The 27,290-nt window shown below is 38.9% G+C and overlaps 1 pseudogene; it reads right to left on the bottom strand.

Annotated features, from left to right (window-relative positions):
- Positions 1–11,955: 11,955 nt before the first annotated feature.
- On the bottom strand, positions 11,956–12,524 carry LOC105742316 (annotated as a pseudogene).
- Positions 12,525–27,290: the final 14,766 nt, after the last annotated feature.

Below are 27,290 nucleotides of genomic sequence, written 5' to 3'. Positions count from 1 at the left end.
TGGTTCAATATGTGTAAATCAATAAATATAATACACTGAATAAAAGAAAGCAAGGACAAAAATCACATGATTTTCTCAATAGATGCAGAAAAGGCCTTTCATAAAATTTAGCATCCATCCATGATTTTAAAAAATCCTTACAAAAAAAGCCATAGGAGAACTTTACCTCAAACTGATAAAAGCCTGTTTGAAAACTCTACTGCCAACGTTTTACTGAGCACAAGCATTTCCTCTAAAACCAGGACCAAGACAAGGGTGCCCACTCTCACCACCGCATAGTACTTAAAACACTAGCCAGAGAAATTAAGAAAAAAAGGGGATACAAATAGGGAACAAGTCAAACTGTTGTATCTGTAAGTGCCACGTTCCTTTGTATACATGACCAAAATATTTCATCAGGAGATTCTTAGAACTAATAAACAATTTCAGCAAATTTGAAAGATAACTACAGCCTAATTTGTAAAATGATTATAGATGCAAAAATCAATACACAAAAATTGTAGGAGACACTTCCAGATCCTGGTCTCAGTCCAAGAAGCTAATATTTGTAATCCCAAAGTTATGTTATTGGAATCTCATCAAGTTGATTCAATCTACCACTTTCAATGCAACCCACAGCAAAAATAAAGACACTAAATTATATTTTCAATCATCGGGGAGTCAAGGGGCTCTAAGTCTAGCCACAAAGATGGCTTTCTGGAACCAAGAGAGTGACCCAGGGCCTCACCCGGTTTTATTCAGTGGAGGAGTGGCTTGAGGAGGAATGACTGAGAACTGTGGGAAGTAGGTGACTACTATGAGCTGAGCTATGTGGGTGGCCTACATTTACCTCTGCGATATACCTATGCAGAGAGTATATGCAGAGACAGTAATCTGCATTATACAGTACTTAATGTTTTGGTAAGTCAAGTGCTTCAGCTTTGATGTAGTCTTTCAAGCCCCAGGAAGTCACAGCCTCTGTCTCGAGGCTCCATCCCAGCTGGCACCTCGGAGCATTAGCTCTTTGTCCTGTCTCAACCCGGCTCACGTTAAAGAGCAGCAGGTGTAGGTTACCAGGGAAACACTTGCGCCACCTTCAAAGACTATCACCAGCACCTCAGCTAGACCAATATACATTGCTTAAGGCCAATTGAAGGATACACAGAAGTCCTAGCCAGCTCTGTACATAACAATACGAGGAAATAGGGTCATGCTCAGTCAAATTGGAGACAGTCGCTCTTCTTTCAAGGAGAGCTGCTCAGGTGGACCTCCACACAAAATCAGTAGCATTTATGTACACTAATGAACTCACTACAAATAAAACCAGAAAACCATCCTAGTCACACTAGTTTTAAAGATTTTTTGGCTGGTTTTATTTTTTATTTTTTTCATTAACTTTATTGAAACGCAATAATTACATAGCATATTAAAAATTGTACACAACTATTGAAATGTGAAATATATAAGATGTAGGACAGTGAATTTTAGAGAAATACTTCTGAAATAAATGCATAGCATGAGATTAATAATAGATTGCACATTGTAAATAAATTATTTACAAACTTAAATGAATATAACAAAAATTGTCTAAAATAAAAATGAAGAACAAATTTACAAATCAGTCTTATGATAGTTCACTCTGCCAAAATCAAGAAACTTATATTCATGTAATTAGTATTCTCTCCTCGGCCAGTGCAAGGGCCTGAGCTCAATTCCCAGTTCAAAAAAAAAAAAAAGACATCCTTTTTAATATTTATTTTATTTTTTATTTATTTATTTTTTTGGCAGAACTGGGGATTCAACTCAGGCCTTTGCACTTGCCAGGGAAGCGCTTATTCCACTGAGCCATCTCCCCGGCCCCTAAGCCATCTCCCCAGCCCCTCTTTTTTAATATTTAAAAAAAAAATAGAATTCTCAAAGTAGAAGGGTGTAGGAAATATTTAAAGATTAAAAATTTCTGAATTTAGTTGAACTTAGAACACATTTCAAAGAAAAATTAATCTTCTTCTTTCTTTTTTTTTTTTTTTTCTTCGCAGAACTAGGGATTGAACTCAGGCCCTTGCACTTGCCAGGGAAGTGCTTATTCTACTGAGCCATCTCCCTGCCCCCTGAAAGATGAAACTTTTGCATAAGAAATTTGAATAAAATCATACCAAGATACACAAAAATGAAATTATTCAAATCAAATTGATAGGACAGTTTCAATAATTAACACACTGCATGCATTCAGTGGTTAATTGCTGTACAAATGTGGACCTGACATCCTATTTACAAAAGCATTTCTTGTTTCTGAAGACTGGGATAAAATAAAATCTCAGTATTGTTTTGATTTTTATTTCTCTAATGATTGCAGATGCTGATCATTTTTTCATGTATTTATTGACCATTTGAACTTGAAGTGTGCATTATTTCGATTGCCCATTTTTTTGATAGGGTATGTAACTTAGGGGATTTAATTTTCTTAAGTTTTTTATACATCCTAGGTATGATTCTTTTTCTGATACACAGAGTGCAGTTTTCCCCCATTCTATAGGTTATTTGTTCACTGTGTTAATTATTTCCTTTGCTGTGGAGAAGCTTTTAGTTTGTCACGATTCCATTCATTGATTCTTGATGGTTTTTTTTTTTTTCTATTGGCATTCTCTTCAGAAAATCCTTGTATCTTCAAGAACTTTAGATCTCTGATTGATTTTATTTGATCTTAGCACAGAGTATGCAGCTAGATTCCTTTTGCTGTGTGTGGATAACCAGTACCCCTGGCATGATTTGTTAAAGAAGCTATCTTTTCTCTAGTACGCGTTTTTGGCCCCTTTATCAAAAATCAAAAAGCTGAAAGTCCAGGGGGCCATTCCTGCATCATCAGTTCGGTTCCACTGATCAATATGTCTACTTTTTGCCCATATTTGTTACTGTAGCTTTGTAACGAAACTTGAAATCTGGGATCGTGATGCCTCCTGGTTTGCTCTTCTTGTTCAGGATAGCTTTGTCTACTCTGGATCACTTCTGTTCCATGTAAATTGTAAGGTTATTTTCTAGTTTTGTAATAAATACTGGTGGTATTTTGATTGGAGTTGCATTCGATTTATATAATTAATATTTTGGTAATATGAGCATTTTGATAATATTCATTCTGCTTATCCAGGAAAAGTGGCTGTCCATCCATTTTCGAATGTCCTCTTTAATCCCTTCTGTTAGAATAGTGTGTTTATTTTTTATAGAGATCTTTCACTTTCTTGGGTAAGTCAACACATTCTTGCTAGCTTGAACCACCTGTGATACCTGCATGACTGTCCCGCTGGGAGGTTTTGTACCACTGGTGATACAAATGAATATCATCATTTTTATTGATCTTTTTACTAATAAGATTGATTTTAAAAAAGCTGCCCACTGAAATACCCATGCGTGTACCACCAATGGTTCAAGCCACCTGGCATAGAGACATATAAATTGCAACCTCTTCATGAACATGTTAAGTCTTAAGTATTTAATATCTTTTAAGAGCCCAGGCCTGGAACATGAGTGAGAACATCTGGGACTCGCCAGGTCCTCCTTCAACCCAGACCCAGTGTGTGAGTGAGACTGCCCAGGGCCCGCTGGATCCTCATTCGACCCAGAGCCCGGGCCTGGCATGTGAATGAGACCACCAGGCACCTGCCGGGTCCTCATTTGACCCAGGCCCAGTGTGTGAGTGGGACCACCTGGGGCTCACCAGATCCTCATTTGGCCCAGAGCCCAGGCCCAGAGTACAGGTCTGCTGTAGAACCCTTCAGCAGAACTCCCTGCTGAGAGGCTAGAGGAAAGACACACCCAGCTAATCCAAGAGTAGAACATCTTACCAGAGTGCCACAGAGGGTTCACTCCCAAGGACTGCAGCAGGAAGAAGTGGAACACAGCAACCAGACCCAACCACACCCTCCTAGACAGCTTTGAACTTGACAGATCCAGACCTGGAGCCAAGGTAACTCTATCTAAGCTCTACACCAAAGGTCAGGAGACAGTGCTATACAAAATGACAAAGAGAAGGAACAAAATGCAGTCTCAGGCCCCAAGCCCACCCAGAACAAATGCAGGAGACAATAACATAGAATAAATTGAAAATCACATGCCTGAAATAATAGTGACTGAAGTAAAGAAACAACTGCAGAAAGGTATAGATAAAATCAGATCAGAAATAATTTCTCAAATAAAAAAAGAAATAACTATAATGAAAGAAGTACCAAGTGCTTCTAAAGAAGACACTGAAAAAAATAGAGAAGAATAGAAAAATAATGGAATCCTTAAATGAGCAAAATAGGAAAGAAATAGAATGCATGAAGCAGATCCAAAGTGATATACAGGAAATTAAAACCTCAATCACAAGCTGGCAAAACCATTTGAATGAAAGTGAAAATAGACTGTCAGACCTTAAACATTCTGTTGCAGCTAGTAGAAAGGTAAGAAAGAAAAGATCTCTTAAAAACAGCTAGGATGCAGGAAAAAATAATTCAACATCTTCAAGACGATGCAAAGATGAACAACATAAGACTAACAGGCATCAATGAAAAAGAAAGATTCAATACAAATGATATAAGAAGAATATGGATGGAAGTAATAGCACAAAATTTCCAAAATATAGGGAAACAATCTGACATTCAGTAACTGAAGCATAGAGAACTCCAAATAACATCAACCCAATTAAAAACACAGCCAGATATATAATAATCAAGGTCCCAGAAATTCAGCACAGGAACAGTATACTAAAAGCCACAGTGGGGCTGGGAAGATAGCTCAGCAGCTTGCCTGGCAAATGCAAGGGTCTGAATTCAAGTACATAAATACCTATATAGTAGAGTCTGCATCTTGTCTAGCAATTAACCACTAGGAAGAATGTATGCAATGTGTTAATTATTGAAACTGTCCTACCAATTTGATTTGAAACTGTCTCATTGCTATTTGTTTATCAATAAAATTATGGAAAAAAATAAAATAAATAAATAAAAAGAAACAAGAAATGCTGTCAAGTTTGTGGGCAAAAAGGAAACATTTCTCATTGTTGGTGGGAATATGAGCTAGTACAACCACTACAAATATCAGTACAGAGAGTCCTTAAAAAACTCAAAACTTAAATTCTATTTGACCCAGATTGTCCTCATCAGGATATCTTCCTGGAGGAATTAAAGCCATCAGCTGGTGATACCTGCATATCTAGTCTATAACAGCACCATCCACAATAGCTATGTTATGGAAATAAAACATATGTCCGTCAAGAGATAAATGGATACAAAAAATATGGTGTTTATACACAACAGAGTATTGCTGATCCATATAAAGGATAAATTGGAGTCATTTGTAGGAGTAGACACAGAAGGATAAACATTGCAAGATTTTTCTCATAGGAAACCCCTAAATATAAATAACATGAAGAGCAAAATGAGAGAGAGATGGTAGAAAATGAGAGGTGGACTTTGTGCACATGGGAAGGGAATCTGAGAAAGGGGCAGGGAAAGTAGACGGATTGAGATATGGTATTTATTTGCACCAGTTCTCCATAATGAATACAGTTAACTGGTTTCACAAAAATATACTAATAGTTGAGAAAAAGGGCAGTGTAGGGAAGAACCATAGATGTCAACTGATTTTGCTGTCTTGGGCTTCAACATCTGTCCTAACAAAACACTTTGGCTAACAGCAGGGCCTCTGGGGCAGAGCCTTAACTTCCTCAGTAGAAGAGGGACTAGAGGTCTTCAGTTTACATGGGGCCCTTAGGAAATCTGACCCAAGTCCTAAAGCAGAGAGTTTCACCTGGTCTCTATCAGCCTCAGACATCTCTATCCTTCAGTGATAGACTTTATTTTCTTTCTCCTTTGAAGTAGGAAAGGGGAAAAAACATGATATAGAAAACCTCAAGGTTTTATCACCTTTAAATCCAGGTGCTCTGGTGGAGCTTAGGACATGCAACCCCCAAATCTGTCTTGGGATGCTCATTGCTTCCAACTTAGGGCTCTAGGGACTCAGTAAATGTAAGGAGCAACTTCGCTTCCACTTTCCTTACCTGCCTAGAGACAAACCCTCCAAAAGGAAACCAATTCTCATGAATCTCAAGAACTTCCTTGGGGAAGTTTAAACTTACACCACCAAAGAGGAAATTAGAAGTTGAAAATAAAATTTGTCACAGACAAGGGCCTGTTAGCGTGAGAGCTCATTCAGTAGTAATTTACTGTTCCCTAAGTTGCCTGGTTTCTCTGCTAAGAAGCTGGTGAGTTTCCAGAGCTCACTAGACTTTTGGGGTATACACTTTTCATTCATGAGGTACCCCTGTGCATAGCCTACTGACAGTTTATTTATTTGGTTTTTTTTTTCTACTTACAGTTTATTTCATAGATTCTATTATAGAGCTCTCAGAAGTGGAGGAAAAGTTTTCCCTTTCCTATACTTGCTTGCAGACCCTTTCACCTCCAAGTCATCTTGAACAGTCATCTGATATCCCTTGTAAAATGTCCTTTTATGCCAGGCATAGTGATGCACGTCTGTAATCCCAGCACTCAGGAGACTAAGGCAGAAAGACTGACTGCTGTGAGTTCCAGCCTGAATTACATAGTGAAGCTCTGTCTCCAAAACAAACAAACAAACTTAAAATGCCCTTTTACTTAAGTGCATTAGTGAAAGAGGACAGGTATGTCTTTATGATTAAAAATATATAAAAAATCAAAAATAAGAATAAATTTTAAAAATATTATTATACAAGTCTAGATGTTCTTTGCAGGATTGAAAAACAGCAATAAAACTAGTAGAAAATAAATAAAAGATCAGATATAGTAATTATTCCTCACATCAAGAGCTTCTAGAATTCAAATCATTCTCCAGATGCTAGAGTAAATTACTTACATTGCAACCACTTCTTTAAATTAGGTCAATATAAACTCAAAAGAAGAAATAAAAATAGAAAAGTATAACACAATTAAAAGGAAATCAAGAACTTAAGGATTAGACAATGAAGAGAGGGCAAGGAGAAAAGCTAGGCAACATGACAGGGGCAAAGCCATACATTTATATACACAAGATGGGTAAGGCAATGATCCTGAGAATCTTCAGCATGTTATTGAAACTAGCAGGTAATTGGTAAGATTCTCACCCTGACTAACTATATATGCTGATACCTGTGAACTAAGCTATAGCACTGAAGAAAGCACTGTGTAATGATGGGATAATGCTTGGAATGCCTGTCATTCTGGTCTTCTAAATATGTACTGCTTCTCATGACATACCAATTACTGCCAGACTGTCTCTCAATTAAAAGTTTGTTTAAGAAAATAAAAGGGTAATAAATGAAAACACAAGACAAGAAAAAAAATTCACAGGACTGTTCTGCTGCCATGCTTATGGTTAGATTTCTAAATTTCTGTGTAAAAATATGTAACTGTTCATTTCTATTTTTTAATATCTTTTTATTTTTTAAATTTTTTCTTCATATTCTATAGGGTCTTAATGTTCAACATATCTATACTTGATGGAAAATATCTGTTCTATGTTATGCCTAAAATGCTTGATATTCAGACAGATAGTGAGGTTAAGCTCAACTGCATATGTTGTAGGGTAATAATAAAAAGCTTCTCTTTGGAGGGTTAACAATCTAAGTTTGCAGACGAAGAATTAGAGAAAAAGAAGGGCTGCAAGGACAGCCAATATTTTGGCCCTAGTCCTTCAAGGTCAGTGAGGACTCAGGATATAGGAGAACCTGTACTGTAACATCATGTAACTCAGTTGTGTCCCAAATTTTCTAATCAAGGAGATTATGGGGCCACAGAGGAAAGTGATTGATGATGTAGAGTATGCCTAAGGAGAGTCACATGGAGAGAAAACATTCTCTCAGGCTTTCACAGAGAGCAAATTGGTCAAGCAATGCCTGTGACTCATCCACATGGCTGACACTGATAAAAGATCTACAAACTGCAGTACAGGGTTTCAGGTTAAATCCTGAGGGGATTTGACTGATCTTATCAGATACAAAAGTTACATTTTTTGTTATAGAGGTCTTACTTTATCTTGGTCTTAAGTGTCCAGCAGAAAAGTATAAAAACAAAGTATAAAAAGTAAAGCCATATTAATATGCTGAGCTGTAAAAGGCTCAAGTCAACAACTTCTGACATTGCCAGTCCTACAGAAAACCCATTACTATTATGGACTACTGGACTATATTGGAATATTTTGCTGAATTCATGCACATACAGTATTTAAATGATAATGGAATGCCCTTCTCTGACAAAACTAAACAAAAAAGGAGATACAAATGAAAGACAATTTTGTATCTGTCTATTGAAAATAGGACAGATATACAGCTACATTCTCTTAATAGAGTGATTTTTCTAATAGTGTGTGTGGACAGGATATCATGTCTGCATCTTGTACAATGAATAATCACTAAGACAGCAATATGCAATGTATTAATTATTGAAACTGTGCTAGTAATTGATTTTGAAACAGTCTCATTGCTATTTGTTTTTCAATGAAATTATCTAAAAATAAATAAATAAATTAGGTCAATATAGATTTCAATCACACTATTATCAGATCTTTGTGTGTGTGTGTATATTTTTAGGGAAGGGTCTACAGGGTGATCAAGTTCTCACTACTAGAATGGACTCATAGGAATCTGCCTGTTTACAGCCTCCCAAGAGCTGGGATTACAGGTGCACACCACCACACCCAGTCTCAATTGCCATCTCAACACACCAGCATGGCAGGCCCTGGGATTGAACCCCCAGCCACTGAGCCTGCTTGCAGGCACTTTAATCTGCTGAGCTATTTGGCCGGTCCTTCTATTATCAGATCTTAATGAAATGTCTGCTAATAGATGCGTTTTGTCTCCTTTTGTCTAGTCTACATTCCAAATGCCTCTGTGCGGCTCTTATTATGGCTGAAAGAGTAATCACATGTTTCCAAGTAAAGTACACCATGATCCAGAAGTGAAAGTGGAAATTTTGCTAAGTAAATGACCTGTAAATACAGAGACAGACTTTGTCTCTAATTATCATACCCCCCCATCCTCAATACAAGTTCTTATTCCTTCATGAGCTAACGAAATTCCTTTCCCTCTCAGACTTGGCTACTGCTTGTTAATTGGGAATTCTTTTTACTACTAACTGAATGTTCCTTATTTAACGAGGTACCTACAGGATGTGACACTACCCTAAGCATTTTAGTACAGCAACTCAGTGAATATTTACAAACTCCATTTGAGATAATGTTATGACCCCAGTTTAGCTCATTAAGATGAGTCAAAATACCTGCTGAATGGTCACACAACTGCAATGTGGCAGAACTGATAGTCAGACTCAGGTCTGTCTGACATCAAAGCTCCTCACGCACCCATTGGGGGACACAGCCTCATTTTCTACCCAAACGGCTCATGGTTGTAGTTCTAGGGATCCAAACAGAGAAAAATGTTTTGGACTCAGAGAGTATAAGAGATCATCCACTCAGCCTTAGCTCCCTAAAGACTCCACCTAGGGACCTGGCATTCTGCCTGTCCTCACCTCCACAGCGCATGGCCCTGTTCATCACTCCTTCCCTGAGAGACACTCCTGGAATGTCTCATGGCAGCCTGTAACACTCACGTTCTCTTCCAGAAAGGCCAGAAGGCACTAGCACAATCTCCTTCCCAGGGTTGTAAAAGCTAGGTAAGCCAACGCAAGCCCACCCCCTAGTACAGGCCCTAGCAAGGTAAGGGTCAGTGCTGATTAGTAATTGCACTCTAATGAATAGCATGCACAACACACTCATACCTGTTTGGTGGAACTGGGGATTGAACTCAGACCCTCATGCTTGCCATGGAAGCACTTATTCCACTGAGCCATCTCCCCAGCCCCTACCTGGCTCATTTTTAAGACCACCTCTCTGACTCTTTCTCCATGCCCCACCCAGAACAGGTAGCCTCTTGGTAAGAATTGATGCTTCACCCTCAGGTACTTCCCGTTCACTCTCCTTGCCTATTGCTACTTGATTATTACCTGTGTTGTGAAGTTAATTTCTCAGGACTTCTAGGCATTTCTGCTTCTTGCACGCCAAATGCATCATCATTTCTCATTCCATTCTTTCCACTGCAAGCAATGACACTCATCTTTTTGTAATCGAGGCTTAGGTTCTCCTTGAGCTCATTCCTGTCTTAGATGTAGTGTTAGCTGCTTTGTAAATGTGATTTCATTCAATCGTAGTTTTATTGTATTGACTCATCAAGAAACTAAAGTCTAGAGAACTTAATCAATTTGTCCTCAGTATACAATCCTTCCAACAAAATTTTGGGCTTATGCTGCCATATAATATCAAATTAAAATAGATTTATTTATTTATTACTTTATTATATGTGATAGAAAAAATATAAAGAATGAGCCTCCCAAATATGTCATAGATGCTCATTTACTTCTGTGTGGCATTTGAGCTCTACCCTAACTCTGACCCTCTTGTTATGCGCTTCGCAGATTCTCCACCTGCTCTCCTCTTTCCTTTCAGTGCATTCTTCTAGAAAAATAATTCTTTATCCTAAATCATCCTTCCTTGCCTGCATAATTATTAGAAAAGCCAACTGGCATCAAGCCCATGAGAGTGATGTACAGTTGGTAAAGGTGAAATCTAATAAAACTAGCTTATGATTAGATAATCAAGCCTCTTGATGGTAATGGTAGAATGCAGAGGAATGTAGGGGAATTTTCAATGACCTGAAGAAATCATGGCTACTTTTAAAATTCCAGCTTCATCTTTTGCAAAAAGGCAAGTTGGATTGAATTATGTCCCTAATGCCCTCTCATACTTAAATTTGAAGATTCTGCTTTTCAAAATGCCTTCTATTTTCTACCTCAAAGAAAGATAAAAATTCTTCCGATATAAAAAGACTGGTAAGTCAAAGAAAAATAACCTCTCAGAATTTCCTCTTTTTTTTTTTTTTTTTTTAAGGTGGGAACTGTGCTTACTAAATTCTTTGAAAACATCAGTAATAAGTTATAACAAAGTGAACTATGATGGCAAAGGTTTTTTTTTCAAAAGTAATTAAATGATTGTATACAGTGGCAGACTCATGCTTGTTTTGTCTCTTGGAGCACAAAGTTTCCAATAAACTCGTAAAAAATTGTATGACTTTACCCAACATCTATTTTGTACTTACTGTCAAAAGGCAAATAAGTTGTAGTGGGCTGAATTGTGTCTCCCCAAATTCACATGTTGAAGCTGTAGCCCCAATATGGCTGTTGGGGAAATATGGCTATTAAGAGGTGATTAAGGCTGAGGCTGAGGTTCCAGCTCAGTGACCCAGCGCTTGTTTAGCATGCACAAACCCTAGGTTCAATCCCCAGCACACACACACACACACACACACACACACGCATGCACACACACACACAAACAACAACAACAGCACACACAAAAAGCAACAATAAAAATTCATGAAAGCTTCAATAAGACCAACATGTTGCGCCCTAATCCAAGAGGCTGTATGAGGTCACAGAGAAAAGGCAGCAATCTACAAACTGGAGAAGATTCACTGGGACTGAATGAGTTGACGTCTGATCTGGGACACGCCACCCTCTAGGACTGTGGGAAATAAGCTTGTGTTGCTAAAGCTACCTAATTTGTGGTGTTTTTACAGCAGACTGAACAAATGAACACAAAAATATCATCCAGATGATGAACGTAAGAATGCAGCCCAGCAGCAGAGCCTGAATAGTAGCTAGCGAACTGTTTCTTAAAATCTCTGTCTTTGGAAAAAGTCCCATCTTTGCTTTTATAGTCATAGGCTTAAGAATTGTATTTGATAAGTTATATTTTACTCTAATGAAAACAGTGGTGGTCTCATGCTTTTCTAAAACCAGTATGCTACACCTCAGTGTATCTAGCATGTCTTCTTTTTTTTCCCCATTTAATAAAGATCTTTTATTGTCTCATTAAAACATCACAGATTGGCTCTACAATCTACAAGCTGGTTTCTGTGGCTGGATTGACTCTTGGATCTTACTCATCTGGCTGCTGAACTGTTCCCTTTTCAGAAACATAGATATCATCCAAAAACTTTCTGATATCCTTGTTTTTGACTGTTGTGGCTTGCTGAATCAAAGCAGCTGAATGTGAAACAAGCTCAATGTCATTTCCTTCAAGGATTAGTTCATCTTTCTGGGCTTGAGATACTGAGCAAGCAACACCTGCCCTCATACAAACTCGGCGAATGTATTTTTCACCCAAGAAATTCCAGATTTCTACAACAGACCCATTCTCCTTAATAACAACATGGATGGGGAAGTGAGCATACACAGACCTCATCTTTAACGGAAGCCCAGCGTGACCCCCTTGATCCTGTTCTGTACATGGCTGCAGATCGTGTGGTCCCCAACTCCTTTTTGTTTCCCACCGTCAACCCAGAACCTCTTCTTTTTCTTCCCAAGGAGACTGAGTTCCACACTGATGTGGTTGAAGTCCCTCTGCAGGGCTCCTCTGCGGCCCTTCACAATAACTGTGCATCCTTTTAGAGTGATGTCGACATTTTCTGGAATGTCGATAGTCTGATTGCTAAGAATGGTCTTCATTCTTACAGGAGATATGGCAAAGAGGAGCCTGTCTTCTTTTAAGAGAAAAATACTCTACTCTACTAGATAGCTGTTAAATAATACAAAAGCTTATGATAAAGGGATTTCTAGCATTTTAGGGAAGCTTCTGGAGAGAGACATGTGACTGCTATAAGACATGTACATAGTAGATGTTGCTCTCTTCCCCTTGCTATTTTCCCTGGCATTTATTTACACACACACACACACACACACACACACACACACACACACACTTTGTATCAATAAATCAGCCTGCAGATAAAGGTATCTAAAAAAACTCTAATACTCAAGTGATCTTAATATTTGGTCCGCTTCTCCTAAACATGTTACATACTCACTCATAGACTATGCTTAAGTTAATACAAAGGGACAGAAATTATCCTATGCGTATTATCAGACCATAGTGCAATGAAACTGAAAATCAATAGCAAAAGAAATCGAAAGAATTTCATAAACACACGGAAATTAGATAGCACCCTCCTAAAAAACCAATGAGTCACAGATGAAATTAAAGAGGAAATTAGATGGTTTCTGCAATTAAATGATAATGACAATACAACAGAGCAGAGCCAGAACATACGGCACACAATGAAAGTAGCCTTAAAAGAAAAATTGGTAGCAAAGAATATCCATATCAGGAAATCAGAGAAAGTGAAAAAGAATAACTTAATGGTGAACCCCAAACTTACAGAAAAAGAAGGGTGGGTTAAGCCAAAAGCCCGTATGAAGGAGGAAATTTTTTTCCTTTTTTTTTTTTTTTTTAAGGAGGAAATTCTAAAGATCAGAGAAGAACTTAATGCATTAGAGACTAAGAAAACAATACAAGAATCAATGAATCAAAGAGTTGGTTCTATGAAATATTAAATAAGTTCAACAAACCCTTAACAACCCTATCAAAAATAAAGATCCAAATATATGTTATAAGGAATGAAAATGTTAAAAATCATAATGGACCCTGCAAATATGCAAAAGATCATGTCTACTTACTTTATTGATTTATTTACTTTTTTTTTTTTTTTTTTTTTTTTGGCTAGTTCAGCCTGCCTTAAGGATCTGTCTGGTGTGGCTTGTGGAGCTGGGGATCAAACCACGGTCCCCTGCACCTGACTGCATTTGCCCTAAGTCATGCTTTAAAATGTCTACCTACTTTAAAAATTTGTATTCTTGTAAGATGTAAAGTCCAGAGGAAATGGACAGATTCCTAGATATATATGAATTGCCAAAGCTGAACCAAGCAGATACAAAAAATTCTAAATAAACCAATATCAATCAATGAAATTGAAGACGTAACTCAAAAAAAAAAAAACTAACTTCTTGGTCACTTTTCTCTAGTTGTTTGAAAAAAAATGCCTGATAACTCAAATTAAGGAAGGAAAGGTTTACTTAGCTTACAGTTTGTGGAGGTTTTAGTCCATATTCAGCTGGCTCCAAGGGAGGGTGGCGCATGGCCAAGGGCAGCAGCTCATGGCAATGGAAAATAGCAAAAAACAAAGAAAGGACAGAGCAACGGATGTGGCAGTGGTACAGAGGAAGATAGCAGGCCTCACCCCTTTCTGCCTACTGTATTCAGGCTCTGTGCCCCAGGACAGGTGTAGCACTCACACCCATAAGAGAGAAGAGACAACCCACAATGTGGACAAAAAGAATTTATGGATGTTCCTCAGACAAAGGTTTACTATAAAGAACTCAAGAGATTTTAAAATTTGGTCACATTGATTAATAGCTTCTGTACTTAAATTTGAGGGATAAAATAATATCATTTGATGAAAGAACTTACATGTTGCATTTAATGTTTGCTTGTGTATTGAAATGTTTGATAGTAGTGAGCTTTATCCCTACAAGCTCCTGATGTTTTCAGAAAGTTTCATTATTCCTTGGCTTCCCGTCTTCTTCCAGAGCTACCCAGAGATGCTGTTGTCATGTTTCCAATGGGAAAAACACGCTTGACTAGATGGGGTGCAGGACAATTTCTAAGTGGAAGCAGGGAGAATGTCTCAGGCATTTCTGACCCTTGAACCTCATTCAGGGCATTGAATAGGTGGACACGGTGGAAAATTTTCTAAATTGAAAATACGGATAAAGGGCTGACCAAATAGCTCAGCTGATTAAAGCACCTGCAAGCAGGCACAGGGGCTGGAGGTTCAATCCCCAGCCTGATGTGCCAGCCCCAACCCTGGAGCACCCTGAGATGGCAATTGAGACTGGGTGTGGTGGCGCATGCCTGTAATCCCAGCTCTTGGGAGGCTGTAAACAGGTGGATCACTTTGAGTCCAGTCTAGTAGTGAGACACTGAACACCCTGTATACCCTTCCCTAAAAATAAAAAAAGAAGATATGGATAAACCGAGATCAAAACATGTAAGTGGAAATACACAAATGTGAGTGCAGTTTTCATTTTTGATCTAATTTCTTCCTGTTTTTTTTTTCAAAGTTTTATTGACAAAGAGATAGCAATGAGACAGTTTCAAATCAAATCGGAAGGACAGTTTCAACAAATAATGCACTGCATATATTCTTCTTAGTGGTTAATTGCTGTACAAGATGCAGACTTGTGATCCTATTCACAAACACCATTAGAACAAATCATTCTATTCATTAAGAGAATGCAACTATATATCTATCCCAACCTCTTTGAATACACAGATACAAAATGGACATTCATACACCATTTTTTCTAAGTTACATTATTGAATATTATAGGTGTGTAAACTCAGCAAAATATTCTAAAAGAGTCCAGTAGCCTATAATAGCATTGGGTCTTATATTTAACTGGCAATGTCAGAAATTATTGACCTGAGTCCCCCACAGCTCAACTTAACATCATGGCTTTATTTTTTATATTTCGACTTCATACTTTTCTACTGGATGGTTAAGACCAAGGTAAAGCAGGACCTATGCAAGAAGAGTTGTATCTTTTTGGTCTTAGAAGGTCAGTGAAATGCCCTCAGGATTTGTCCTGAGATCCTGTACCTCAGATTGTAGAACCTTCATCAGTGCAGCCATGTGGATGAGTCACGGCCAATGCTTGGCCAATGTGCTCTCTGTGAAAGCCTGAGAGAGTGTCTTCTCCCCATGTGACTCTCCTTAGGCACACTCTACGTCATCGATCACTTTCCTCTTTGGCCCCATAATCTTCTTGATCAGAAAATTTGGGACACTACCAAGGTACATGACGTTACAGTACAAGTTCTCATATGTCCTGAGTCTTAATTGACCTTAGAAGGTTAGGGCCAAAATGATGGCTTTCCTTGTATCCTTCCTTTTTCTCTAATTTGGTTCTTCCTGTTTTTAATGACACAGACTGAATTAGTATTAGTTATGATACAAATCTTCAAATGAAAAGTGATTCCAAACATACTAGTTCCTTAGTATGCTATCAGTGATTGTTAAATTTTCAAGCCCCAAGGTTTCTTTAATTTTTTTTTCTTTGAACTCAGAACATTACACAAGAACCTAGCCCAGTACTCTTGCACTGAGTTGTATCAGACCTTTCTTTGTCTTTATGGTCTCTTCATGTCTGGTTTGAAAGGTGGCTGGATTATCCTATCTATGTATGCTTTCAAGTTGTTATAATGTCCCATACACATTCTATATAGATGTATATGGATCCAATCAATGTGCTATAGATCCAATTTTAATCTTTGGTGTGTGCTCAGCCAGTTTCTTCCAGTGCCATTTATTAAAGAGGTTATCTTTCCTCTAGTGAATGTGTTTGTCTCCACAGCAAATCCATGGGAGAAGCAGAGTGAAAAAGTTGAACATTGTACTGAGACTTCTATTAAATAGTTTGAACTTTGCTGATTGAAAGGATTTCAAGGACCCCTAGATCATACTTTAAGAATTACTGGTATAAACCACAACGTAACCAGTATTTTAAGAAGAGGAATGTTTTGGCTTGTGTCTGGATGTCCCCCCAAAGTCTTGCGAAGGCACAGAGGGTGGGCTTTTAAGAAGTGGCTGAATCTAGAGTTTGTGATTGATTTATGCATGATCCAGTGCTGGGATTAAGGGTATGAGTGATCCACACACCTTACATTGAATACTGTACAAGGGTCAGAAAGTCTCTCTCTCTCTCTCTCTCTCTCTCTCTCTCTCACACACACACACACACACACACACACACACACACACCCTCTCCCCCTCTCCTTCCCTATCACCTTGTTGCCTTTGTTGTCTTCCACCACCAGGAATTGTTGCCCCTCTGTCCTGTGCCATCCTGCTGCGGAGTCAGCCAATTGTGGGCTGAAGCCTCTACAAATGGTGAGCTAAATAAACTTTGCCTCCTTTAACTTTGGGGATTGAGTATTTTGTCTCAACAATAAGAAAAGTAACTAAGACAAGGAGGGTTTCATAATATACTTATTTTTGATGTACACACTCTAATATCTAAGATAAATATCTCTTCCAATACAATCATTGGTATATTTTAATACTTGTCCTTTCCTGGAGACATTGACTTCAGAAATAATACTGAGCCAGGATACTGTAAATGTAAAACAAAGAAGGACTCTATCCCATGTGGTGTCAAGAAGAATGTTCAAGGAAAGTGGTTGTAACCTCAGGGGTCACTGCTTTGTGCACATGCAGCATACGGAGGAGAACGTGAGCATGTCCCCCCTTCCTGATTGATGTAAGTCCAGTCACGCATGCTTTTCTTTTGTAGTGGCAGATTTAATAAATAAGATTCGATCAGGATGTTGACAGCAAGAGACTACTCCAAGTTCTTGGCTTTTACACCAGGGAGAGTGGTAAACCCTCCAATGTGACCAACCAGATGCAATAAGAGAAACTTGTCTTGAATACCAACTTGGGTACTGTCCTAGGGTTCCCACTTTCTCAGAGTTGATCACTTCTGCAGGATGGGAAAATACCTGAATTAGTATTTCTCATCCAGTGAGAGAGGCACTGGTGTTTTGCCATTTGTCATCAGCTGTGAAATATTCAAATTCAGTGTTGCTTACTGAAGCAATTTGGAACATAAGGCCCTATTTCCAGGCCATCAACTAAAGAAATAAGAATTCACAATTCCTAATTCCTCATTCTTCTCTGTATATGCCTCTTCTTCCTCCTTCCCTTATTTATTTTGACCTTCACTCATTTTTCCCATAATTTTATTGATAAACAAATAGCAATGAGACAGTTTCAAATCAAATTGGTAAGACAGTTTCAATAATTAACACATTGCATACATCCTTCCTAGTGGTTAATTGCTGTACAAGATGCAGACATGATATCCTATTTACAAACACCATTAGAACAAATCACTCTATTCATTAAGAGAATGTAACTATATATCTATCCTAACCACTTTGAATACACAGATGCAAAATGGACATTCATCTGTATCCCCTTTTTTGGTTAAGTTCCGTTATTTGAATATTATAGGTGTGTAAACTCAGTAAAATATTCTAAAAGAATCCAGTAGCCCATAATAGTATTGGGTCTTCCGCTTGACTGGCAGTGTCAGAAATTGTTGACCTGAGTCCCCTACAGCTCAACATAACAGCATGGCTTTCCTTCCTATATTTCGTTTTTATACTTTTCTGCTGGATGGTTAAGACCAAGGTAAAGCAGGACCTATGCAACAAGAGTTGTAGCTTTTGGGTCTGACAAGGTCAGCAAAATCCCCTCAGGATTTATCCTGAGATTCTGTCCCTCAGATTGTAGAACCTTTGTTAGTGTCAGCCATGTGGATGAGTCACGGCCATTGCTTGGCCAATGCTTCACTCATTTTTGAAAAAACGTTACAATGAGGGCCAGTGAGATAGCTCAGTGGACTAAGTGCCTGCTTAGGCAAGCACAGGGACTGGGGTTCGATCCGTGCCACCACATGCAACATCAGCCTATGCCCCCAGACAAACTGGGGGAGGCTGAAAACAGGAGGATCACTGTGAGTCTGAACTGTGTAGTGAGACCCTGTACCAAATACATTAAAAAAAAAAAAAAAAAAAAAAACTATAATGAACTCGTCACTGTGAGTGACATAATTTCATCTATATCTGGCTGAAAATTCTGCTCATTTTAAACTACCAAATATCTTTTTTCTTACAGGAAAGAAAGTTCTTTGTAGGAAAATTCAAATTATGGTAAGTATAAGGAGATACTTATGATTGTCTATAAGTAATTTTTTTTGTACTGGAGATTAAACTCTGGACCTTTTGCTTGCCAGGCAGGTGTTCATGGCCCTGTGCTATCTCCCCAGCTCCTATAAGTAATTTCTGAGAAGTAACTTCAATAAAAGTTTTCAAAGCTTTTTCTGTATTTTCATTTTGTTGAGATTACACGAGTATCATTTTTGTGTCTTTGCTTGCTGAACATTCTATTGTATCACAAGCAGTTTCAATGATATTAAAAATCTACTATTATGTTTTGATGCCCAAAGTTGATTTATACCTCAGTGGAAAAACTAGTTCTTGTTTCAGATTTCCTTGGTTAGATTGATTTTTAGAAGTGAAATTAATTACTGCGTAGATCGATGTCTTGGTTAATTTTCTCTCATTGCTGGAACAAAATACCTGACTCCCAGAATTAAGTAAGAAAAGGTTAGCTCAGTTTATTTAGCTCAGTTTATGGAGGTTTCAGGCTATATTCAGCTGGCTCCAAGGCAGGAGAAAACAGCAGAACACAGCCAAAGCAACCAGAGCAAAGGGAAGAGCAGCAGAGAGTAAGCCCCTCCCCACCTCATCCCATATCTTATGCAGGCTGACAACCCAACGAAGTCTGTAGCACTCACACTCAGAATCCCAGCATTGGATCTTGAATGAATCACAAATTCTAGAAGCCCCACTATGACTGCATGAGGTTTTGGGGGGACATCCAGACACAAATCATAGTGAGAGATATGTACATTTTGCAACTTTTGTTAATATACTGGACTATTCCCTTTTCAGCAGGGTTTAAAAACTACACAAGATTGGTTACTCCTTTCTGCTGGTGGACACCACAGAGGAAGCATTGTCAGTCTCTCTTCCGACTGCTGTCACGTCTAAGTCAGAGTCTCCCAAGGAGCCCAAACAGCTGTGGAAGCTCTTCATCAGAGGGCTGAGCTTTGAAACAACTGATGAGAGTCTGAGGAGCCACTTTGAGCAGTGGGGAACACTCACAGACTGTGTGGTAGTGAAAGACTCGAACACCAAGTGTTCCAGGGGCTTTGGGTTTGTCACTTATGCTACTGTGGAGGAGGTGGATGCAGCCATGAGTGCAAGGCCACAAAGTGGATGGAAGAGTTGTGGAACCAAAGAGAACTGTCTCAAGAGAAGATTCTCAAAGACCAGGTGACCACTTAATGGTGAAGAAGATCTTAGTTGACGGCATTAAAGAAGATACTGAAGAACATCACCTACGAGATTATTTTGAATATGGAAAAATCAAAGTGATTGAAATTATGACCGACTGAGGCAGTGGAAAAAAGAGGGGCTTTGCTTTTGTAATCTTTGTTGACCATGATTCTGTGGATAAGACTGTCATTCGAAAATATCACACTGTGAAAGGCCACAACTGTGAAGTGAGGAAAGCCCTGTCCAAGCAGGAGATGGCCAGTGCTTCATCTAGCCAAAGAGATCGAAGTGATTCTGGAAATTGTGGTGGTGGTTGTGGAGGAGGTTTTGGTGGCAATGACAGTTTCAATCATGGAGGAAACTTCAGTGGTCAAGGTGGCTTTGGTGGCAGCCATGGTGGGGGTGTATATGGTGGAGGTGGAGATGGCTACAATGGATTTGGTAATGATGGAAGCAATTATGGAGGTGGTGGAAGCTCTAATGAATTTGTCAATTACAACAGTCAGTCTTCAAATTTTGGACCCATGAAAGGAGGAAACTTTGGAGGCAGAAGCTCTGGGCCCTATGGTGGCAGAGGCCAATATTTTACCAAACCACGAAATCAAGGTGGCTATGGTGGCTCCAGGAGCAGCAGCAGCTATGGCAGTGGCAGAGGATTTAAACACTTCCAGGAAACAAAGCCTAGCAGGAGAGGAGAGCCAGAGAAGTGACAGGGAAGCTACAGGTTACAACAGATTTGTGAACTCAGCCAGGCAGTGGTGGCAGGGCCTAGCTGCTACACAGAAGACATGTTTTAAACAATACTCATGGGTCTGGGCAACAAACTCGAGGACTATATTTGTGACTAATTGTATAACAGGTTAGTTTAGTTTCTGTTCTGTGGAAAGTGTAAAGCATTCCAGCAAAGGGTTTTAATGTAGACCTTTTTTTTTTTCACCCATGCTTTTAATTGCTAAATGTAATAGTGTCTTTTTAAAAAATGTGCTGTGTAAAGTTAGTCTACTCTGAAGCCATCTTAACATCCCCAACAGTGTGAAGTTAGAATTCCTTCAGGGTGATACCAGGTTCCATTTAAAAGTTTTTTACAATTGCTTGATTAAAGAAGTCATTGTCTTCAGAAACCTTGGTGTAGTTGAACTGACAGTTATGGCTGTGACCTCTGAATTTGACCATTGAAGGTCACCCAAGCAAACAGTCAGCTACTTGGTTATAAAAATGATGGCTGGCACATCCTATATATGTAAATGGAATAATGGTACCAGACACAGTGATAAGTGGGATTGAAGTTGTGTCATCCATTATCATGTATAATCAATAAATGATTTAATTATCCTGAATGAAAAAGAAAACTACACAACATCATTATTTTTTAAAAGAGAATAAAAGTTTTAAAATTAGAAATGATACAGAATTTAAACAAAATAATAAGAGTGTAACAATGGTTGTTATATTGCATAATGCTGTCTTCAAATTAGTTATTTAGGTCACCAGATACAAGCATGCACAATTGGTTTTAAAAAGTCATAAGAAATTATAAAGGAGAAGAAGAAAAGCATTAGCTGCTCCTCTCAATAGACAACAGAAATCAGCAATACAATTATCCAAGCCATCTTGTATATATACATGAATATATCTTTTTCCCTATTTTCTTTCTTTCTTTTTTTCTTTTCCTCATCCCAGTTTTTCCTTCCCTTAGAAGAGATTCTTTCCTTTTCTAGGACCAATTGTATCTTTCAGATTTTATTTAATTATTCAGGTTCTCACACTAGGGGGGAAAACACAATGTGTACACATATGGATCTGATTTATTTTACTTACGAGTATAGCTTCTAGTTGCATCCATTTACCCACAAAAGCCTCAAGTTTATCTTTCCTTATAACTGAGTAATATTCCATTTTATAAAAATAGCACATCTTTATTATCCATTCCTTAGTTGATGGGCATTTGCATTGTTTCCAAGACCTAACTCTGACAAATTGCAGCACTATAGATATGGGTGCACATACATCACTGTGGTATGATATTTTCCAGAAAGGGAATAGTTGGGTTGAGTGGGACCTCTAATCCTAGTATTCTGATTTCCACAGTGCTCTTACCAGTCTACAGTCCACCCAACAGTGAGAAGGGTTCCTTCTTCCCTACAGCCTCTCCAGAATTTGTTATTAGTTGATTTCTTAATGCTAGCCATTCTTTCTGGGGTGAGATGGAATCCCAGTGTTGTTTTAATTTGCATTTCTTGAATGATCACTACTATTGAATATTTTTCATATATTTATTTGCCACTTATGTTTCCTCCTTTGAGAAGTGTGTATTCATCTCTGATGCCCATTTTTGGATTGGGCCTTAGAATTTTGGGGGCCTTATTTGATTGATTGATTGATTGATTGATTGATTGATTGACTGATGGATGTTCTTTATACATTCTGGGTAGAAGTTCTTTGTCTGAGTGATTGTTGGTTAAGATTTTTCCCAATTCGTAGGTATACTTTTTACTCTATTGGTGATTTCTTTTGATATGCAGACACTTTTCAAAAAGATGAGATCCCAGTTGTTGATTCTTGATTCTTTGAAGTATTTCCCATGCAGTTTTGTTTTTGTTCAAGAACTACCTCTCTATCTTCAAGATTTCTACCTACTTTTTCCACCAGTATATTTAGTGTTTCTGTTTTAACATTAAAGCATTGATCCATTTTGATTTTAGTTTAGTGCATGGTATTAGAGTTATGTCTAATTTTAGTATGTGGAAAGCCAGTTTTTCCAGCCATTTATTAAAGAGGCTGTGAATATGTTTGGCCCCTTTGTCAAAGATAAGGTGACTAAGTGTGTTTATAGTTGTGTCTACACCTTCTAATCTATTCCATTGGTCTTCAGGTCTGTTTTTTTTTTTCCCAGTACCATGCTGATTTTATCACAGTAGTTTTGTAGTAAAATTTCTAGTATGACATTGTACTGTCTCCTGCCTTTCTTTTGTTGCCAGGATTACTTTTACTATTCTAGGTCTCTTCTGGTTACAGATGAATTTTAGGAATATGTTCTCTAGATCTGTGTAGTATATTAATGGTATTTTAATTAAGATTATAAGGCCAGTGAGATAGCTCAGCAGACTAAGCACCTGTTTAGGCAAGCACAGGGGCCATGGTTTGATCACTGGCACCACAAATACTGTTCTGGCCCAGCCCACTGAGCCAGTCACTGGGCATGGTGCTGCACGCCTGTAATCCCAGCATTGGGGAGGCTGACAATAGGGGGATCATTATGAGTCCAAGCTGCATAGTGAGATCCTGTATCAAATACATAACAAATTAAAAAATAAAATAAAATAAGAGATTGCATTGAATCTGTGTAACAATTTTGGGTGTATGGTCATTTACACAATGTTGGTTCTTCCTATCACAAGCAAGAAATATTTTTCCGTTTTCAAAATCTTCTTCGATCTCTTTTTTCAGAATAATGTGATTTTCACTGTGCAGTTCTTTTTATTTTTTCTCTTGTTAGACTGATTCCTAAGTATTTCATTCTTTTTATTTCTAGATGTTATTGCGAAAGACATGGCTTCTCTACTTTCTCTCTGGTGTGTTCATTGTTTTGTGTGCAGAAAGGCTATTAATTTTTGAGTGTTGACTTTGTATCCTGCTATGCTACAGAATTTGGTGATTAACTCTACAAGACTCTTTGTGGAGTTTTTAGGGTCTTCTATGTAGAATGTCACATCATCTGCAAATAATGAGAGTTTAACTTCTTCCTTTCCTATTGTTATTCCTTTTACTTCTCTCCCTTATCTAATCCCTCTAGCTTATGTTTCCAGAACTGTGTTAAATGTGAGTGGTGATAGTGGACATCCTTGTCTTGCTCCTGATTTTAAATTGAAGACTTTCAGTTTTTATCCATTTAGTATGATATTAGCTGTTGGTTTGTCATAGATGGTTTTTATCAGGTTGAGGTAAAGACCATTTATTCCAGTTTTACACAGGATTTTTTTTTTTATTATGAATGAGTGTTGGACTTTGTCAACAGTGTTTTCTACATGTATTGAGATGATCATGTGACTTTTGTCTTTGGATCTGTTGATGTGCTGTATTACATTTATGGTTTTGTGTATATTGAGCCATTCCTGAATTCCTGAGATGAATCCCACCTGGTCATGATACATAATCTTCTTAATAATTTGCTTCATTCTGTTTGATAGAATTTTCTTGAGGAATTTCGTATCTATGTTCATTAGGGAGATTGGCCTATAATTTTCTTTTTTGGTTGGGTCCATCTCAGCTTTTGATATCAGAATAATATTTGCTTCCTGGAATGAGTTTAGGAGAATTGCTTCCCTTTCAATTTCATGAAGAGTTTGAGAAGAGTTGGCATTAAATCTTCTCTAAATTTCTTGTAGAATTCATCTAGGAATCCATCAGGACCTGAGCTTTTCTTTGTTGGTAGTTTTTTAATTACATTTTCAATTTTGTTGCCTGATATTGGGTTATTTGGAATTTTTATATCTTCTTGATTCAGCTTTGGTAATTCATACGTATATACAAATCTGTCCATTTCTTCTGTGTTTTACATCCTGTGACAGTAAAGATTTTGGAAGTAGGTATTAATGATTTTCTGAATTTCTATAGGGTCTGTAATGATTTCTCCCTTTTCATTCCTTAGTGTATCAATTTGGGTTGTTTTCTTTCCTTTTTTTTTCTTTTTGATAAAGTTGACTCGAAGTTTATCAATTTTATTTATTCTTTCAAATAACTAACTTCAGTTCATTAATTCTTTGTATTTTTTCTTTATCTCCATTACATTAATTTCTACTGTAGTCTTTATAATTTCCTGCCTTCTTTGGACTTTTGATTTGAGTTGACTTTTTTTTTTTTCTAGGAGTTTGAGGTGCAGCATAAGGTCGTTTATTTGGGCTTGTTCTGTTTTCCTGATTACACCATCAGATCAGAGAGCTCATTTCATTGCACCCTAACCAGTGATAACAGAATGTGTATTCCTAAGCATAAGTATGAAGTGGAAGTTAGGCCTGTCTCTTCAAATTTTTTTTTTGTGTGTGGAAGCGGGGATTGAACTCAGGCCATTGTGCTTGCTAGGGAAGCACTTATTCTACTAAGCCATCTCCCCGGCTCCCTAAATTTTTGTTTTGGACTATCATTGAGATTGACTCTTTGGTAAGGAAGGAATCCTATCTTTAAAAAATGTATTTTGATTATTACTGAGATTGAGGGCTGGGAAGATAGCTCAGTAGAATAAGTGCTTGCCTGGCAAGCATAGAGAGGCAGGGAAGTGGGAGGTCCAGGCTTTCCACACAAACAGGAGTCAGAACAGACCACAGTGACCACTGCCACAGTGGACTCGATTACTTGATTACCCATTACCTCAGGCCCTGCTGATCCTGGGCACAAATGTCACTTCATAGATAATAGAATTACTTTTAAAAATGTCCCTTCTTGAGTCACAGAAGTCAGATTCTAAGCCACATAGTATAGTAACCTCTGACTGGCTGAACTTGGGTCACATGATGATCCCTAAGTGCCAGAGTAAGGGACAGTGAATAATGGACCATTTTGGCATTTATGAGTATTTTTCCTTTGTGGAAATAAGGTCAGTCTTCCTATGTTGTCCAGGTTGGCTCTAGTCTTCTGTGCTTAAGTGATTCTCCTGCCTCAGCTTCCCAGACAGTTGGCACTACAGGAATGTGTCACCATACTTAAGTTTGTGTGTGAGGATTTTGAAATCTATGGAGTTAAGATCATGAATTTATGACCAATGAAGACTTTAAGTACACATGTGAATTTTTTTGTTTTTTTGCTTCATAATACTTTTTTTTTTTTTTAATGTATTTGGTACAGGATCTTGCTGTGCAGCTCAGACTCGTAGGATGTTCCTGTTTTCAGCCTCCTCAACACTGGGATTACAGACATGCGCCACCATGCCAGGACTTGGTGGCCACATCAGCAGGCCCATGGGTGGGGCTGACACATCATGTGGTGCCGAGATCGATCGCCAGTCCCTGTGCTTGCCTAAGCAGGCACTTAGTCCCCTGTGCTATCTCACCAACCCATAATACTTTTTAGGAATCTGCACAGCCTGCCTAATTATCATTGAACTTTGTATTGCTTATGAAATCATGAGACTATTAGGCCCAGCACTGACGTGGGGACTGGGGAAAGCTAACAGGCACCCTCAAAGTTTCAGGGAGCACCTGCCACCTCCCGTGCTGCTGACAGCTGACAGCACACTATGGACCAAGCATTACCCAATCTCACTTTTCAGAAAAGGAACAAATCTCACTTTTTATTAAATTTCCTGATTTTAAAATGTGGAACCAAATTCACAATCACAAATATAAAAAAATTGCATCTTTGAAATCTTGGCTGCAAAAAATAATGGTCCTGATTAAAAAACAAACAAACAACAACAACAACAACAAAAAACTATACAAGGAAACGATTCTCAAGAAGAGGAAATGCCCAAGACAGGTACCCAGGTTGGTGGCATTCTGTCTCCAGAGAAAAAGCCAGCTTGGAAAGGCCGCTGTCTGGAAGGCCTCCCTGTGGTCCCCTCCCACACTTAGGGTAAGCCTCACCCACGCTCCGGAAAAGTGCCAGAATTGGCAGCATTATCTGAAAACATTCACAGTTTACTACAACTTTTTCAAGGAACAGAAACTTTTGCTTTTGATGTCAGATCAGACACTACTTTTGTTTCGTACCCGTACCCGTAGATTAGAGTTTAGCTCTCAAATTCTACTATTTTCTAGGCGAGGAAACTGAGATATATAACTTTTCTTCTCTGTATCCTACTTGTTAAAAAAAAAAAGTAGCTTTCCTAGGCAGGGCTGTCTCACATAAGCAAGACGGCCAGGGGCGGGGCCGTGGTAGTCCTGCGTACCCACAGCACCCCGTGATAATGGCATAATAACATCCAGAGGATACAAGGTTGATGTTTCCGAGGCAGCTGAAGTGCTTTAGGGTGGGTGTATCTAGTTATGGATAAATCTCAACCCGGGATTCTTGCAACTGGGATTTGCACCCAAACTCAATCTGAAGCCAGTTGCAGGGTCAAAGGCAACGGCCTCCTGGCTCCAGGCTCGGCCGTCTCGGGTCACCACCCCGGCGTGGCGGGGCGGGGTCGCGGGCTGAGCAGAGGCAGTCCGCGGGGACCTGCGCCACCTGCGCGCTTTCCCTGCGGCGCCGGGAGGGCGGGGGCGGGGGCGGGGACGGCCCAGGGCCGGGCGGCGGCCGCCGGGTGACGGTTTCTCTTCCTGCGGCGGCGGTGGCTGCGGGAGAGCTGCAACCCGGGTGCTTGGTGCTCAGGGACGCGGCCGTGCCCTGGCCCCGGGGAGGAGGAGGAGGAGGAGGAGGCCAGGGGCGGCGGGGATCCGGAGCCGAGCAGAGCGGGAGGCGCGGCCGGGAGCGCGTGGGGCCGCCCCTCGGGGCTCCATCCCGCCCGCCCGCCGCGCCTTCCCGCGAAAGCGCCG

Source organism: Octodon degus, unplaced genomic scaffold (genome assembly GCF_000260255.1).
Source record: "Octodon degus isolate 3935 unplaced genomic scaffold, OctDeg1.0 scaffold00046, whole genome shotgun sequence".
NCBI lineage: Eukaryota > Metazoa > Chordata > Mammalia > Rodentia > Octodontidae > Octodon > Octodon degus.
The sequence above is the reverse complement of the archived record's forward strand: the minus strand, read 5'-3'. Positions and strand labels throughout refer to the sequence as shown.